Source organism: Ambystoma mexicanum, chromosome 14 (genome assembly GCF_040938575.1).
Source record: "Ambystoma mexicanum isolate Mex_15411 chromosome 14, UKY_AmexF1_1, whole genome shotgun sequence".
Taxonomy (NCBI): domain Eukaryota; kingdom Metazoa; phylum Chordata; class Amphibia; order Caudata; family Ambystomatidae; genus Ambystoma; species Ambystoma mexicanum.
The window spans coordinates 84,357,628-84,376,154 of NC_090940.1; the positions used below are offsets into that span (position 1 = coordinate 84,357,628).

Genomic DNA, 18,527 nt, shown 5'->3' on the forward strand with positions numbered 1-18,527 from the left:
ACATTTCTACACAAAAAATGTTCTTACATAGATGCTAAGAGGAAGCCAGGACAACAGACACCAACAAGGTCCCAGTCAGCAGGGTCCAAGACATTATGGTTTCAGTGGGAGTGCACGTTCTCATATCAAATTGAGCAACATAATTGAAGTGTCTGGTTGGTTCTCCGGGCAATACAGAACAGCTCATTTTATTTTTTAACCAGGAGAATTTACTGCATAAGAGGTAAAATTGTGTACAAATATTTAAACAGACAAAACAAAGAATTTCAAAATTGTAACAGTGGTGGGATCTTAAGAACGTGTTCTCTGCACCGCCATAAAGCCATTTGTGTAACTAACCATGGGTAACTTTGCTGGGATTCAATATCTCAAGCATTAAAAGTGAAAAGGAGGATTCAAAGATGGCCGCCAACACTAGGTAGACGTGCCGGCGGAGCTCCCAGAAACTTCACGCAACTACTGCCGAACTCACCACCCCGCAGCAGTTGCCTTACCGGGGCAAGCAGAGGAAGTACGACAGAGAGACGTTTGGGGGCAGGAAAAGCGTTGTGGCCCCCGCTTTGAAGCACCGCGGCGAGAGAGGAGTAGCGCAGAGCGGGTTGGGATTGTGGGCAAGGAAAAACGCACCTTAGCAGAGCCGGCCGACTCTTGGCTGGCGGACCAAGCGGGAACATCAGCGGGCCCCACCCCCCCACGACGACGACCCGCCCTGCGAGAGGACAGGGCTCCGGCCAACGAAGGTGGCAGAGGAGGTGCTAAGGCGGCGGCAGCTCCTCGCAGGACGTAGCAGCAGGAAGAAGAGGAGCGGGAGGCAAGGAGCCGGCACCCTGCCGGGGGACCTCCGGAGGAGTGAAGGAGCCTGCTGCGGAAAGGAGCGGAGTCCAGGAGAGAGCGCCAAGATAAAGAGCACAACGCCCATGAACCGGGCGCCCTACCTGCGCACACGTTGGGTTCTCGTGCCCAGATTCGCAGTACAAGTACGGGCGGAAGGAGAAAAATAACCCGCTTAGTGGGAGGAAGCAGTTTTCCCCCCCCCGGCGCGCACAAAGTATTACCAGGGGCCCTGGGGTGGCTGCTTACCACTGAGCCGTGCGAGGCAAACCCCCCCCCCCACACACACACAAATGCCAGAGTTGCTCTGCCATAGGCCACGGGCACAAAGGAACTGAACAGAGAGGCCAGCACCAAGGAGACCTAAAAGCTGGCACAGAAGGGCAGAGCACCTATCAGGGAAGGCAGTGCCTAGACTGTTGGACAGAAAGGGCCCCACCTCAAGGAAGCTGTGAGAAGCAACGGGGGGCTGAGTGCACCGTCAGTAGGCCCTGGGAACAGCAGCATGGGGGACAGGGAGCACCCGGTCCCAGGAGTGACAAGAAGAGTACAGAAGCGACCCTCGGCAATACAAGCACGGGAGAGCGAGTGGCACATAAAAGGAGCATCTCGGAGAGAAGGAAGGGGCCGTGGAGTACCTCCCCAGAGGGCAGAGAGGCACCGGGTGAAGGAGTGAATCCGGGAGAGTGATCATCACCAAGAGGTTGCTTTCGCCGACAGAGGGATACAGCGCACATTACATTATGTCCAACAAAAACAAAGGCAAAGCGAGTAGAGGGGCGCACCCCCCACCCAAGGAGATTCACCTGGTACACTACCCACAATGTGGACAGCCAGGGAAGCCACTGAGGCCCCCAGGGGTTCCCAGGAAGGGGCGATGGGCAGCAATACGCTAGAGGAGACGCACCCAACAGCACCAATCACACGCCAGGACTTCCACAGAGAAATGCTGTCCCTACAGTCTAACCTGGTCAAAACATTCCAGGATCAATTCCAACTATTGGGAACAGATCTCAACATGGCCTTGGGGGAGGTTAAACAGGAATGGAGTCAATTGGGTGAGAGAACAGACATTTTGGAAAGGGGTCTGCAGACAGTGGATGAAGACGCAAGAGCGAATTGTGAAGCCATTGATAGATTGGATGTAGCGACCCGGAATCTTGAACTCCAAATGGAGAACATGGAGAATAGGTCCGCGGAGGGTGAATATACGATTCAAACTGCTCTCGGAAAAAGTACAGGACAAGGACTTGAAGGGGGCCATCCAAAGCATCTGCGCAGACATTTTAGGTGAAACTGACCCAAACAGTGTGGAACTGGATAGAGTCCATGGAGTGGGAAGCCTCAACAGAGATGCAAAATCCAGGCCAAGGGATGTGCTTGCGGCGTTCACAAGATACACACAAAAAGAGGTGGTTCTGAGAGCAGCAAGACAACAGAAACCAATACTGTACCAAGACCAGCTAGTGGAACTCTACCAGGACCTGGTCAACAGTACGCTGATTAAACGGCGCCAGATGGGGCCAGTCCTAACAGTACTCAAGGAAAAGGGGATAAAATGCAAATGGAAATTCCCCTTTGGTCTCTCCTTTCGAGTGGGCAGGGGGGCAAAAACGCATAACTACTCTACAAGAAGGCACGAACCTGTTGCACCTTGACTTGGAACAGGAGCAGGAGGACAGGTCTGGGAGGGCTCCGGAGGCGGTGAATGGAATGAGACCAAAGCCATGGGAGTGGGCCACAGTTGGAGAGAAAAGGAGGAGACGGGCTACGTTACACAGCCCACCATATAGGGAGGGGGGTGAAAAGCCGAATGCTGAGAAGGGGGCAACGGGCAGACGGGAGCCATGAACAGATATCAGATAAAGGGTGGTGGGTAAAAAGGGAAAGATTACAGAGCAGGGGTGGGGGGAGAGACATCTTGGGATCAGAAAGGGCGATGAGACCTAGTGGGGAGGGAGGGAGAGAGCAGAGAGGGTTGGGGATCCAGTTGGGAGGGGTGGTGGGGGGGAGGGGCGACTGTCGGAGAGGTGTTGGGCGTGTCAAGAGGGGAAACAAAAGGGGGGGCAGGGCGGCGGGGGCAAAGAGGAATCTCACGAAGAAGCTAAAGAAGGGAGACAAAGGATAAAGCAGGGGCAAGATCAGAGTGATAACCATTCAAGTGGATAACTCATAATGTTATGGGGTTAAACACCCCCCCCCTTTAAGAGGAAAAAACTAGAACAATTCACGAGGAAGGAGGGGCCGGATGTCTTGGGGCTCCAGGAAATGCATCTCATGCATAAGGATCAAGGGCGACTGAGGGGCTTTAACCAGATTTTGCATGCTTCCGGGAAGAACAAAACAGGCGGAGTAGCTTTGGCTATCAAGAATACGGTTGGCTTCAAGATCATGAGACCATACGGGAAAAGGAGGGTAGATATATCGTAGCTATTGGGACGTATCAGGAACTCCCATACACCACGACTGTGGTGTACGGACCAAACTCCGGACAGGAGCAGTTTCTGCGGCGGGTCCTGGGGGTTCTTGAGGACAAATCGAGGGGGCATATAATCCTGATGGGGGACCTCAGGATAGCTTGGGAGAGGGAACAGGACAGATCGGGGGGCCTGATGAGTGGTGGGGGGGGTGGGATGTCAACAGAATTAAGAGATGGGGTCAGGAGAGCGGGATTATGGGATGTGTGGCAGGAACTGAGGGGGGTGGGGGGGGTGAGGAGGGCTACACTTTCCTCTCAGGGGTCCATGGGTCACAATCGAGGAGTGACTATATTTGGGTCTCAGTGGGTCTGATGGCTCGGGTTCAGGAAGTCAAGACAGGCCCCATCGGAATAGTGGACCACAAGATTGTATCCATCCAACTTGATCTAGGGCGCCGGGAAAGAGGGGTGTGGGGTTGGAAATACCCCAGAATTTTACTCAGGAACCCAGTAATCAGAGAAGAAATGGAAGGGAAAATTAAGAGCTTCTTCGCAGACAATAGGAGAAGGGATACGAGAGAAGACAAGGTGGGACACCTTCAAGGCTACGATCAGGGGGGGAATTGATAGCAGCAGCGGCGCAGTGGGGGAAGCAGCTGAAGGTCCTAGAGGCATAACTCGAGGCGTAGGTAGAGACGGCAAGACAGGGCAGGCACAACCACGACAAGGACCTCTATGAGGAGATATAGACAGGCATTAGGGCAGCTAGAAATCCTCCGAACAAAAGAAGCTGAAGGGGCGCTACTTATTTGCCAAAAGTATTATGCCAAGGCAAACAAGGCGGACGCTCTCTTGGCACGTCTACTGAGGGGGATGAGTCCAAAGAACGCAATCACAGCCCTGAGAACAGAAGCAGGGGAAAGGGTTACCCGAGCAGGGGGCATTCAGGAAACATTGGCGGAGTTCTACGAATCCCTATATACCTCACAGAGCCCCCAGCCCCGCCTACAGATGGGATTTCTAGATAAGGTGCAAATTAAACAGATAGGGAGGGTGGCAGAGGAAAATCTTAACCGGGAGATCACAGAGGAGGTGGTACAGAGGGTGATCGGTAACCTGCCAGCAAACAACGCCCCTGGCCCAGACAGCTTCACTGCAGCCTTATATAAAACGTTTGCCACAGAACTAATCCCGCACTGGACATTCCTTTTGAATTCATTTAGGGCAACAGGTAGAATAACTCCGTCCATGGAGGAAGCAAGATCAACCCTTATCCTCAAACCCAATAAAGACAGAGGATAAAACATCCTACAGGCCCATTGCATTGATAAATGTCGATGCCAAGATCTACACAAAGATCTTGGCAAATAGGCTAGAGCCCTACCTCTCGGGTCTGATCCATCCAGACCATGCAGGTTTTATAAAAGGTAGACAGACGGCAGACAACATAAGGCGGGTGGCTCACCTGGTGGAAAAGGCACAGAAGACAAACACTCCTGCGGTCCTCCTGGCGCTCAATGCAGAAAAGGCATTTGACCGTGTGGAGTGGTGCTTCCCGTTTCAGGTAATGCAGAAAATGGGTATTGGAGGGGAATTCTTGAAAATGGTGCAAGCTAATGACCAAACACCGTCAACAACAGGCAGTCAATGGGGACATGTCAAGACCCTTTAGGCTCAGTAAGGGCAAGAAACAAGGATGCCCGTTGTCCCCAATGCTTTATGCAATTTATTTGGAGCCCCTCCTACAGGCCATAAGGGAGGCAGAGGGAATTTGCGACAACCCGTTCGGAGGGGTGGGGGGGGGGGCTTCCAAGAGGTAGCAGCGTTCGCTGACGATATCTTGCTTACCCTCACCACACCAATACAGTCTATCCAGGCAAGCAGAACACTGCTGGAGGAAGTCAGGGAAGCCTCAGGCCTGAAGGTCAACTTAGGCAAATCTTATAGTTTGAATTTGACCCTGAAGGCAGAGGACTGGGAAGCGTTGGACAGCCACCCCCTTTGTATGGAGCCCGGGGGGAATCAAATATCTGGGAGTGGGAATCACAGCCACTCTAACGGGCTGGTAGTGGCCAACTATCCCCGTTATTGAAGGAAATCAAGAGGGATTTCCACAGGTGGCGGAATCTCCAGGTTTTGTGGCTGGGACGGCTAGTGGCAGTGAAAATGATCATGGTCCCACGATTATTGTATTTTTTCCAGGCGCTCCCGCAGGGAATACCAACAAGCTTCTTTAGGGAGCTAAAAGCCCTGACCAACAAGTTCATATGGGAGGGAAAGAGCGAGAATCAGTGGGCCCTTATTGATGGCACCTAGACGGGAGGACTGGTGCTACCGAATTTCCAGCAGTATTACGAGGCTACACAGTTACGGGTAATTCGAGAATGGCTTCAGGAAGGGGAAGTACACAAAATAAACAATGGGTGAAAATAAAATGGACAGAGCAGTGGCGCACCATGGGCTGGCGGAAGTATTGTGGCTACCGAAACAACATAGGCCGAAGCACTTATACGAAAGCACTATAACTAAACTGGTGGCGGATAAATGGGACAAACTGGTGGGAACCAAGGGAATCATGACCTTTCCGTTTCCCTTCACGCCTATATTTAACAGGGATTTTTCACCTGGGCTACAGAAGGGGGGAGTTCAAGCAGTGGCAGGAAGGAGGTTGTAGGAAGTTGGGGGATATGTTCCAAGAGGGGGTTGGGGGGGGGGGGCAGGGAATACGCACGTTTGAAGATTGTAAAAGGGAATTCGCAGTAAGGGAGGGGGAAAGACTTCGGTATGCCCAGGTCAGACATTGGGCGCTGCACCCTGGAAACAGGGAAGCAGCGACCAGGGAAACAACTCAGTTTGAAAAATTCCTCCTATCCAATGAAGGGTCTAAGGCTCTAATACCCAACCTGTATAGGATACTAGATAACTGAAATGCTAGGCAGCAGTGGCCGTATATGCGGAGATGGGAGGGAATTTTGATGAGGGACAATGGAAGGGAGAAATGGGAGAGATGGTGGAGGAGGATCCCCAAGTTGGCTAGAGCTTCCCAGCTGCAAGAAGCATGGTACAAGATATTGCTTGGCTGGCACTATAAGCCAGCCCGACTCCGCAAGAAAGACCCCGGGGACCGCAGGGGACTGTTGGAGGGGCTGTGGAATGGAGGGCATGGCAGCGCATATCTGGTGGGGATGCCCGGTGCAAACAGCACAGGAGCAGGTTTACGGTGCAGGGAATAACAGATCACCGGTACACATACTATTAGGAATCAAAGGGGATATCGGGGTGGAGGAACCTAGATCCCTTGAAAAAGCAAGGGTAGTCCTCACGCTCGCAGCTCCGACAATAGCGCAGAAGTGGAAAAGCCCAGAGATACCACTGTTGAAGGACTGGCTACAGAAGATATGGGAAATCATAGCCCTCGAGTGGGGAACATATGCCATGAACCATATGGCCAACTTTGCAAAAGACTGGGGAGAAACTATGGCTTTCCTCAAAGATGACTTTCGGGTTGCATGGTGCCCTCAACGCCCAAGACTTTTGGAGCGACAAACTTTGGCGGTTGGCTCATGAAAGGAATGGACCAAGGACAACGCAGAAGTTGCCTCTGGTGAATGGGGGGGGGGGGGGCAGTTGGGGAATGGTTTAAAGTGTTGTAAAATCAATAAAGAGTTATAAAAAACGAGCAAAAAAATAAAAGTGAAAAGGAAGTGCCGAACAGGAATACATTAATTCTGGGTAAAAATAGTCAGATACTGAAGCACACACTGACTTAAGTTTAATTTAAATTAAAGTCTGAGATTTAATAAAAATCACTTCAGCTTGAAACTACTTCAAACAGCCTTCTCCCGTCACCCTCGCATACCAGAGAAATGGTTCCCAAGTGACAGGCTGAGTGTACCTGTAAACCTGTCATAAAATCATTAAGGTCCACTTTTCCATATTATATTTTCTAGGTCGCCATGCTCAGCCTGGGGTTCCTGCAAACTTCTCCCTGGCACATAATGCCACACTGAAGCATTCGAACTCGCACCAGAGGGCTCTATAACTGCTGCCCAACTTAGTTGCCCCCAAGCCACTCATATAGAGTTTGCCCAGAATCTATGTGTCCTTTGTGGGTACCTCACTTGAAACCTCTTATTTTGGGCTCTTCCAAAAAAGGTTTGGGGGGGAGGGGGTGTGTGGGGAGAGGGGCTAATGACCGCTTTGTGGAAAAGGCTCTAGTTCAACCTTGAATGCTTTGGTGATCTGTCCCTGGTTACTATGGCATAGCATAGAGACATTGTTGCTATCCACCTTTATGTGCACTGTTGGATGCTACAACTACCAACCCTAGGGGGAAGGCTAACACCTGACAAGGAAGGAGAGCCAGACCACGCTTAAACGTGGGTTGCATGCTCAGAGTGACATGGCCAAACTTTAAGGTTGGGGTAAGTAGGTAGACAGAGGTACAATTATTCCACATACATCCAGAAAATACCCCACACTGGTAGGCTGAAAAACATACTTTAATAAGGTCACCTATAAAACTATCAGGTCAGGTACATTTATAAGAACAGTAATGCCTATCCAAGGACTTTCAAAATCCCATTGTCTTTATTTGTGTTTTCTACTTAAGGTGAGCACCAAATCAAACAAGAAGGCGGTTGGGAGAACCAGGAAACAAAAAACCCTAGCAAGCAGGTAGGCGCAGAGTACTTTCCACAACTAAGTGCAGTGTTCCAATGACACATCCAGACCTAAGTATGTGTGAAAAGCCCAAAACTAGCACATGTGGCAGGGTATGAGAAAATATATTTACAATGCCCAGGCCTAAGGAACAAGTTACTTACCTTTAACTGTTCTCCAGCATGGGTCTGGCATGGATTCACAAGTTCATGAATATTCCCAGTCGTCAGGCTGGGAATCCTCAGTAAAGAAAAAATCAGTATCAGTTTCGTTTCTGATCTGTCTTTCGTAGTAGTAACCAATCACTGGTCTCTGGGTCATACTGCCCCCAGCCAATGACTGCCCTCTCCCTAAGCCCCTCCCCTGGCAGCCATCCTCAGATTTGGCAGCACGTAAAGTGGCAGTAGGACCAAGTGAAGAGCCGCAGAGGGGAAGGAGGGAGGGTTCACATGTGAATCCATGCCAGACCCAGGCTGGAGAACAGTTAAAGGTAAGTAACTTGTTCCTTCTCCAGCATGGGGTCTGGCATGGATTCACATGCTCATGAATATAAGAATACACAGCAGTAAACGCATGCACAACCACGGGAGGTGGCAACGCTCAACATTAACCATTACATAAACTCAACATTAAGCATCTCTTACTTCCCCACCAGGCCCACCTTCAGGCAAACAGGTTGCGGAGCACTGCTTGGCCGACCCTGGCCTCCTCCCTAGAATCCCAGTCGACCCAGTAGAATCTCGTGAAGGTGTGCGTCGACTTCCACGTAGCAGCCCTGGAGATGTCCAGCAGGGGTACACCAGACAAGAACGCCTTGGTAGCAGCGATCGCTCTGGTATGGCCCGGCAACGGTCAGTTTGCCAACCGGCGACAGTGCATGATGCAGCCGGAGAGCCATCTGGAAATGGAAGCCTTCGAGAGGGCCTTCCCTTGGTTCACAGGTCCAAAGTTCACAAGCAGTTGTGATGTCTTCCAAAAACTCTTTGTGCAGTCCACATAGAACTTCAGCGCTCTAGCTACATCCAGCGAATGCAAAGTCCTCTCGGCCAGCGACGAAGGCGACGGGAAGAAAACTGGTACAACCAGGGGGTCGTTGAGATGGAAGAACGACGGCACCTTGGGCATGAAGGAGGGGTGCGTCCTCAGCACCACCCTCGCCTTGTGAAAAGTCAAGTATGGAGGCTTGCAGGATAGGGCCTGGATATCTCCCACTCGTCGTGCGGAAGTGATGGCCACAAGAAAAACGACAGGAGCTTCAACGGTGCCAAATGCAGAGGCTCGAAAGGCACCTCCATGAGCCTGGTCAGCACCACATTGAGCTCCCACGCCGGGGCTGGAGCCTTCACTGGTGGGAATGAACGGAACAGTCCCTTCATAAACTCCTTCACCAGGCGATGAGACCACAGAGATGATCATCCCGTAGTTCTGGTGTAGTGGGAGATCGCTGCTAGATGTATTTTGATGGAGGCATGAGCCAGCCCCGCCTTGGCCAGCGACAGCAGATACAGCAGCACTTGAGGGGCCATAATTTGCAGAGGGTTAATCTTCTGTGCACGGCACCAGACAGAGAACCTCTTCCATTTCCATTTGTGTCCATAGCACGAGAGTGGAGGACGCCCTGGCCTTTGTAAGCACCTCCTTGCAATCTGCCGGGATATAGTACCCTCCAAACTCTAGTGCCGCAGGAGTCAGGCCTGCAATTTCAGGGACCCCGGGTCGTGATGGAGGATGGCGCCTCCTCCTCTGGAGAGAAGATCTGTGTCTGTCAATAGTTTGACTGGGGGGGGGGGGGGAGAGGGGGGCGTGCTGACAAGTCCAGAAGGTCCGGGAACCAGATCTGTCTCGGGACCTCTTGAGTTGGTTGACAAGTCGCAGTAGCAACGGCAAAGCATACAGGAACAGGCCGTCCCAGGGGAACGAGAGAGCATCGCCCATGCTCCTCGGCTGGGGAAACCTGCTGGCGAACCTCTGGCACTTTGAGTACGTCGCAGTCGCGAACAGGTCGATCTGGGGTTTGCCCATCGTCGGAAAAGTCGATCCACTTGGCCCTGACGCAGTTCCCACTCGTGGCAAAAGCGCAGCTCCCTGCTGAGTGAGTCGGCGATGGTGTTCTTTATCCCTGCTAGATGGAAGGGCACCAGAAACATGCCCTGGGCAACGTCCCAATGCCACAGATCCTTGGCCTCCTTGGATAGGGCCGGGCACCTGGTTCCACCCTACTTCCGGATGGTAGAACATCGTGGTGGTGTTGTCGGTGAAGATCCTCACCACCTTGCCCTTGAGGGACGGGAGAAACGACCTGAGGGCCCAGAACACTGCTCGGAGCTCCATGATGTTGATGTGGAGTGACCTCTCCTCCGGGAGCCAAAGGCCTCTCGTGTGATCTCTGGTATGCGCTCCCCCATACCCCCAGGGAGTCATCCATCGTCACCGTCTTCTGGTGTGCTGGGGTCTGAAAATCTGCCCACCGCAAGATGCACGCGGGTGCCCAACCACCGAATTACTCGTTGAGCGGGATCTTGTCTTCGAAAATGCCCGCCGCTTGCATCCAACGGGCGTCGAGGAACTCCTGTAGAGGACGAATCCGCAGCCTGCATTGGCGCACCAGGTAGCTGCAAGAGGACATCATGCCGAGAAGGGACTTGATGGACCTCACCCTGGCCACGTCCGTGGCCAGCAGGCGCTGCACCTTGCCCAGGATAGCCTTTGTCCTTTCCTCCGACGGAGAGGCCAATCGTGCCACTGTATCGAGCTTGGCTCCCAGAAACAGTGTGACGGAAACGAGTGAGATTTGGGGAAGTTGATGGAGAATCCCAGGTCTGTGAGCAGTTGGACAGTCTTCGCTGTGTGCTCGACGGCGAGTTCCCTTGTCCTTGCTCGGATGAGCCAATCGTCCAGGTAGGGGTAAACGTGGATCCCCTGCAGGTGCAGCCGCTCCGCCACTGGTGCTAGGCACTTGGTAAATACCCTGGGCGCCGACTTCAATCCGAATGGCAGGGCCTTGAATTGGTAGTGCCGTCCTTGGACTACGAATCTGAGAAACTTTCGGTGTCCTTTTAGAATGGGGATGTGGAAGGAGGCATCCTCCAAGTCCAGCGACAATAGGAAGTCGCCTTCCTCCAGCTGTCCCAGCACGTACTGAAGGGTGACCATCCGGAACTTCTGGGTCTTGATGTACTTGTTTAACCGACGCAGGTCCAGGATGGGGCGCCAACCGCCCGTCTTCTTTCTGACGAGGAAGTATCTAGAGTATACTCCAGAGCCCCGGAGCTCGATGGCACCTTTCTTAAGCATCACCCTTACTTCTAACAGTAGTTGAGGGACGGGATTTTCCTTCCTGGCCATGGGAGGAATACGGGGACACTTTAGAAATTCAAGAGTGTGCCCGTGGGCCAGGGCATCCAGCACCCAACGGTCGGTGGAGATAGACTCCAACACGCTGACGAACTTCGCCAGCTGGCCTCCCACCAGGGTGCTCCGGTGGGGGCCAGACGCTACGGCCGGTTCAGTCCTGCCTGGCGGCGGCCTTGCCGACAACGAGATCCTCCTGACCTGCCACGTCCTCTGTAGGCCTCCTGCAACGAGGAGCGGGCCGCCTGGCGGTACATCGAGGAGCCACCGACGGATCCTTAAGCACCCTGTCTGCCTCCAGAGTTCCAAAAGGGTGGCAGTCGTTGCTGCAAAACTCCCAAGGCCCGAGCCATCTCTGTGTCAGTCTTGATGGCCTGAAGTGACTCATCCACTGTCTTTCCGAACAGGTTGTTCCCGTCTAAGGGCATGTCCAAAACTCTGGTTTGCACGTCCTGGTGGAAATCTGTTGCCTTGACCCATCCCCGCCGTCTAAGGCAAACACTGTTGCCAAACTGGCGGAACCCGGTGTCAGTGGCCACAGTTATGGCGTGGTCTGACGCCACCTGTCCGGTAGGAAGTCCAGCAGGGGAGCGATCTTGTACCACAGTTCCCTGTCGAAGCGTGCCACAAACTCTAGGGCGTTGGCCACCTTAATTGTCGTCGCCGCCGCAGACGAGAAGACTCGTCGTCCGTCGTCATCCAGTTTCTTTCCCTCGCCGTCAGGTGGGGAGGTTGAAGTTGAAGCCGTCGGCCCTGCCGCTTTCTTCTTGGCCGCCGCCGAGACGACCGAATCCGGGGTCAGCTGTGCCCTAAGGCATAAAGGGGCAGAATCGGGGACCCGGTACTTCTCGTACTGGTCCCTCTAGGCAGGCGTAATGGACGGGTTCTTCAGGAGAGCAAGTCCCTCATCCCAGATATCGTGTCAAGCAACAGCACCATGAGGACCGTCTTCCTTTTGACCGTGCGCAGTTGATAGAGGAAGCCTTCCTTCTGTTCTTCAGGGCAGAGCTGGAAAAGCTCAGATGCCCTGGCAATCATGGCGTGGAAGGAGCCAATTTCGTCAGGCGCGGAGGCCCGAAGGGGTGGTGATGGAAGGCCCATCCCGTCGTCATCTGTCCCCGCCGTGGCCGCATCTGTTCCTGTGTCATCCCTAGGATCAGGGGAAGGAGATGCAGGCTGAGAGGGCCGCAAGGGCTGGAAAGGAGGGGTGGTGGGAGGGGGATATGAACTCTCCTCTGCTTGTTTGGAGGGCTTCCCGAAGGGCCCGGTTCTGCTGGGTCGTCGGTTGGGGGTAGAGGCAACCTCGTCCTCATCTCTGTGCATAAGGTTTGGATTGCCCTCAAAATGGCCACCGAGTTATCCTGAGGCTCGTGCACTGGTTGCAACGGGCGCGATGGTTGCTCCTCCTCCACGGGAGCCTCGTCAGCGCCGTCGTCGCTCTCTTCGTCTGACTCCTCGGGATTCCTCCCGTGGGACCGACCTCCTCGAAACCTCTTGTTGAGGCCCTCTACAACTTCAACCAGCTCCTCCTCAGAGGCTGTATCCGTTTCGGTAACGACCACCCCACACTCCCCCCCTTTTTCCACCGGGGTCTTCACGGGGGTCTTATCGATGGGCTGAAAAGAGGATTCCCTCCGCGGTGGCAGGCAAACTCTGGGCCCGAGGTCGCCTCCACTGGGATAGCCTCCACAGGCTACGCCAGGGCCGCCGCGACTCTCTCGATAGAGGCCTTAGCCGGGTGAATCAAGGCCTTCAGCACCTTGGGCATGCTTGAGGCCTTCACCTTGGGGGAAGGGTCACCGCCTCGCTCCCCCTCGGCTGATTCCTTCGAGATCGACCGGGGCCTCTTCAGCAGCCTACCCGGGTTCTCAGATTTACTCTTCCCCGAGCCAGAGCGTTGGCTCGTGGTTGATGGAGTCTGTGAAAGTGCGCCCTGCCTGGCAGCCGAGGAGCCCAACCCTTCGGCGCCAGTGGACTCACGGTGCTTTGCCTTCTGTTGGGCCCCCGTCGCCGGGGCGCCCTCACAGGACAGACCACGGCTCCGACTTCTTCTCACCTGCTGGGCCCTTCTCCAGCCAGCTGGCGAGGCGGATCAGACTATCCCTCATAGTCCGTTCCGACAAGTTCTTGCAAAACGCACAGTCCTTCTCCACGTGCAGGAAGTAGAGACATATCGAATGATCATCCACCTTGAAAACATTCTGTAATCCGCATCCAGGGCAGTTCCTAAACATCTTGGATCCGGGCGTCAAGCTTCCCTTGTCCTGGGCCATGTCCACGAGGTGGGCCTCAGATGTTCTGGAAACCTCCAAGAAGCGTAACTCGACGAAACTTCTCCCTCGAGGGGCGTAGAAAATTCCGAAACGGGTCCCCGTTGATCGGAAGTAGAAACTGTGGAGCTTGAGGTTCGATTGACCGAAAAAATTATTAAACTCTTTGAATAATCGCAAAACGCAGTAAAAGCTCGAGAGCTATAGCACGAGGACTCCTAACACTTGAACGTGCGGTAAAAATCTGAGGATGGCTGCCAGGGGAGGGGCTTAGGGAGAGGGGAGTCATTGGCTGGGGGCAGCATCACCCAGAGACCAGTGATTGGTTACTAAGAAAGACAGATCGGAAATGAAACGGATACTGATATTTTTTCTTCACCAATGATTCCCAGCCTGACGACAGGGAATATTCATGAGCATGTGAATACATGCAAGGCCCCGTGCTGGAGAGAACACACTTACCATTAACTTAGACCTCCTAGGGCCTTATAACTGTATTAATACCCAGTCACCTTCAAAGACTTGAATATTGCAGTAACAGTTACTTTCTTGAAACAATTAATTTAACAGAAAAGCACATTGTTGCCAGTTACAGCAGGGGTGCAAAACTTCTTTTGCCGGAGTGCTGAATGTACCTTACAAGCCATCAACAGAGGGCCGGATTGTTTGTGTGGAGTAGCTGGCAGGGGCATGTCGTGAATTCCTAACTCCACCCAGACATTTCTAGTGAGCATGTGGAGGAACAGGCATTTGAGGTTTACTTTTCTTTATTGCTATTTGTGCTTTCAATTCTGCATCACATTTATTAATCAAAACAGTTTCTAGTGCTATTAACATACTTGAAAGTGCTTGAGTTAGTACACGTTACCAAACCAGAAGAAAACCTGTTCAAGCCCAAGGCCAAATCAGTTTATCAATAGAGTGAGAAACTCATCCCCGCACCTCTGCAGCAACAACCTAACAGAGAGCTGGTTGACCTGCAGGTGAAAAAGCTGTGCAAATGTGGCTGGCGAGTGATCTGCCCACTGACTCCATGAGGAAGCTTTGACTCTGGATCTTAGAAAGGAATGCAGCCTCAAACCCCTTGCACAAAAATAGTATGGGCAGATTGGGAGACCACCGGCAGCATAGGATACATCCTTTTTTTTTCTAGCTCGCTAAAGAAACTTGTATTCCCATCCTCCACAGGCCATGATGAAACGCCTCTGCATTCAGAATTACTGCCACAAAATACTTCAATTCCCACGTGCTTCTTCACCAGGCAATAAATTAATGTTCTCTTTCCAACATACTTTCGATGGTTTTGTTTGATCCCTTTCCTTTATCCAATAGCCAGTGGCAACATTGAACATGTCGATTTTATCGACCAATTCAGAACTGGCCAGGCTATTTTATATATAAAAATCATGATTTTATACAATCTGCTGATGAAGGAACTACAGGCAATACGATTAGGCTTTGATCTTACGCATTACATAGCATCGAAGCAACAGAAGGGTGATCTGTTTGAGGGGAGTAGTGGCTCTCACTTAGGGAGATCATTAATCTCCCTTTGACGTGAAAATTAAGATCTGATACAACCTCAGATTGATAGGGGCACTCCATATGCATACGATCAGCATAGGGATTGGTCACGGCATTCGGGGCCTTTTGTACTGGAAAGGAAATGCAATTCTCACTGCTCCTAATGATCACTTTGGTAAACAGTGATTATAATGAAATAAAAATAATGAATGAAATTATAACGAAATTAGAATAATGAAAAAATATATATGTGGGGATTGATATATTTTACATTTTTAAACATTTGTACCTTTCTGCAGTAATGCATAAGTGATTCAGTTGCCGAAAGTTATTTGCTTCTTGGAGTGTCTGGGCATTTTGGGCTTTGAACCCCTCGTTAGAAGGCTAAGCCGGGACCTACGAGGATCACAGAGTGTGCAGTCGATTCTGCTTTTGCTCTACGTTTCTAGGGGTGACTGCGGGCCTTGGCCTTTTAACCCTTTCACACGACCGGGCAAAATCTTGGTGAATCGGCTATAGTGGATTTTGACTGTCCAGATTGGATTGTCCGACCGACTTGACAATGATGGCTACGCCAAGAAGTATGGGGTTGGCACCTGGGGCCACATGGAGGGGAAAAAGGTTGCAGCCACATCGGATGAAGTGGGGGGGGACATTAATGGCTCAGCCCACCTCTATTTCAGCATTAACCTTGTGTGCTGCAATACTTGCTGCTGAAGGAAACGTAGGGCAACAGGCACGTTTTGGGCGGGCTGGCCAGGGTGAGGAGGAGCCGGCCACAGCAACAAGTGCTACAGACAATTCATTGATGGTGTCAATGGGAAATGTTGATCAAGCGCTAACCTGGATTGAGGAGAACAGATATTATGGTGGACGGGGACTTTGTACCAAGGATGGACCTGGTTTCAGATGTATCTATGCTGGATCCTGTCATATCACACAAACTGGGGAAGCGAGAAAGACTGTCGCTGAATTTTAAGACTTACCAGTGGGCTCTCCCTGAAATCGCTAGCACGAATCCGGGTCCAACATAAATTATGCTGCATCAACCAGGAGCATTACACTCTAGGGGAGTGGATGCCCCATGCTCACCTGCCCCAAGGAATGGCAGGGCTGGGAGGCATGGGTTGGAAGCTAGTACACAAGGGGAGGTAGGGCCAGAAGCTCAACATAACAAGAGGGCCAACTCGCTGATGCAGAGTGCCAAACTGGGGTTTGGGGGGATACAACATCTGTCGTTTCCAATTATAGCACAACAGTTAGATTCTATGGACATGGGGTATGACTCCTTCAATTTTGAACTCTGAGGTAATGCAAACCCTAAACTATCTCGTAGGGAAAGTACATTTTCTGGAAGGGTTTATTGTAGTTACAATGGCCCATGGGTCACAAACAAGTCCTGAGGGACAACAACTAGAACCTAAGACCCATATGGCTAAGGTGGTCATCCCGGGGTACTGTGCGGAGGTAACTCAAACTCAAGTAACGGTCCCTAAAGAGGATCCTCTGCTATCAGTGTCACTCCTAGGGAAGGCATCTGATGAGGGAGCAGTAATTCTGTGTAGTAGCCCAATGGAGGCGACACCCCCCAGTTAGAGGTCCAAAACAAAGGAAAAATTGTGGCAGAAAAGAAAACAAAAAACTTTAAACCTCCTCCTAAGCAGAACGGGGGATCATGTACATTTCTGACAAAATTAAGGAAGGAGGGGGATAGGCGAACAGCAAAAGTTTCAGATCGGAAAAATGTTTTCAAAAGTAGGAAGACAGGGTATGAGTGAGCAGGCTAATGATTTAACTTCAGTTGAGGCAAAGAGGACGGAGGAAACAATTGATAAAAGCTAAACAATTTGAAGATCGCCCGTCCTTTCATCCAAGTAATATCTCAGTTTATCCAGTAGAAGATATTATAGATAAGGGGGGGGAGGGCTAGAGGGGCAATCAGGATATTCCAGTAAAGATTGAGTCAATAGTTGGTCAGGGAGAGGGTCAAGTGTGTTATGAGGGAATTAACAAACCACCCCCTGCATGGAACCAAGCAACCAAGGACGAGTAGGGGGTGGTTGACTTACGACCTGCACCAGGAGAACAAACATTTTACTCACTATTTTCCAAGGACACGGTGGTAAATTAAGTTATGCCAGCCTTTGATTTACAGGGAACCCTATGTATAATTCCTGTGCCCCCATTGCGTACCATTGAAGAAAAGAGGTCAGGGACGCCAAAAAGTAAACTTCCATTAAACATGGAACAACGTACAGATTGCCAAAATAGAGCTAGCCAAAATAATGATCAAATTAGGGTATCAACTACTAAGAAAAAGCTGGAGGAAGAGGCGTTCTGTCTGCACCTTGATTGAGATATTTGTAAACGTGTACACAACTAACCAAATCGAATCCTGGCGCAGTTAGAATATATCATCGGAACAAAAGTATAATCGCCAATCAAATGATGGTAGTAATCCATAGGTCAACCAGAAATCTTATCCGAAGAGGTACGTTTTTAATCCTGCTCGGAATGTTACGAGCGAGTTCAATTTCCTTAAATTGAGAGGGAGGCTGTTCCACAATCTGGGCCCAAAGACCGAGAATCTGCAATCTCCCCTAGAAACACATTTTGTCCTAGGGGTAACCAGTAGATGTTTGTCTTCCTACCTTAAGGCCAGAGTGGATTGGCATGGTTTCAACTTCTCCCTCAGATGACTTGGTACCAGGCCATTTATACATTTAAACACTAAGCAGCCAACCTTGAACTTTATGCATTCCACCACTGCTAACCAATGGAGATGTTGGGGTATGTTTTGGTATTCCAAACACTAATCTGACTGCGGCATTTTGCGCCCTTTGTAAACGATACATCTGTTTAGCAGTGGCTCCAGCGAGGAGGCCGTTGCAATAATCCAGTTATGATTTAACTAGAGATCCCACCACCATGGCACGGTCAGTCTCAGGCACATAGGGAAGGGCTTGTCGTAAGAATGACATACATTACTTACCGTAAAAGCATTTCTGATGGTTGTATCTGCTTAGATTCACATGCTGTGCATATGGTCCGACATCCAGTGGTAACCGCAGAGTATTGCATCTTGTCTTTCAGGGGACGTCGGCATAGGCGCGTCTGAAACACTATCCCTATCGTGACGTGTGTAGTACCCAAAATCCCTCACGCGCCGAGGTCCCTCCGATTGTATTTTTTCGGCCATGAGGGAGCCCAAGGCTATAGTGAGCGAGTACATGAAGAGAGAAAGTAGTAAGAAGTCTATGTTCCTTCCATCCCGAGCGGGGAGGCAGGGAGGGCGCATGTGAATCTAAGCAGATACAATCATCAGAAATGCTTTTACGGTAAGTAATGCATGTCTTCTGATGCTTGTTAATCTGCTTAGAATCACATGCTGTGCATAGACTAGCGAGCAGTACCCGGAGTTGGAGGTGGGTTGTGAGAAGGAACAGTAGAAAAAAGATGTCTTAGTACTG

The 18,527-nt window shown here is 51.3% G+C and overlaps 1 protein-coding gene across 2 annotated transcripts in view; it reads right to left on the reverse strand.

The window, feature by feature from the left end:
• ARHGAP11A (Rho GTPase activating protein 11A) overlaps nucleotides 1-18,527 on the reverse strand; it is a 350,081-nt gene that overhangs the window by 173,671 nt on the left and 157,883 nt on the right. The window lies entirely within an intron of this gene.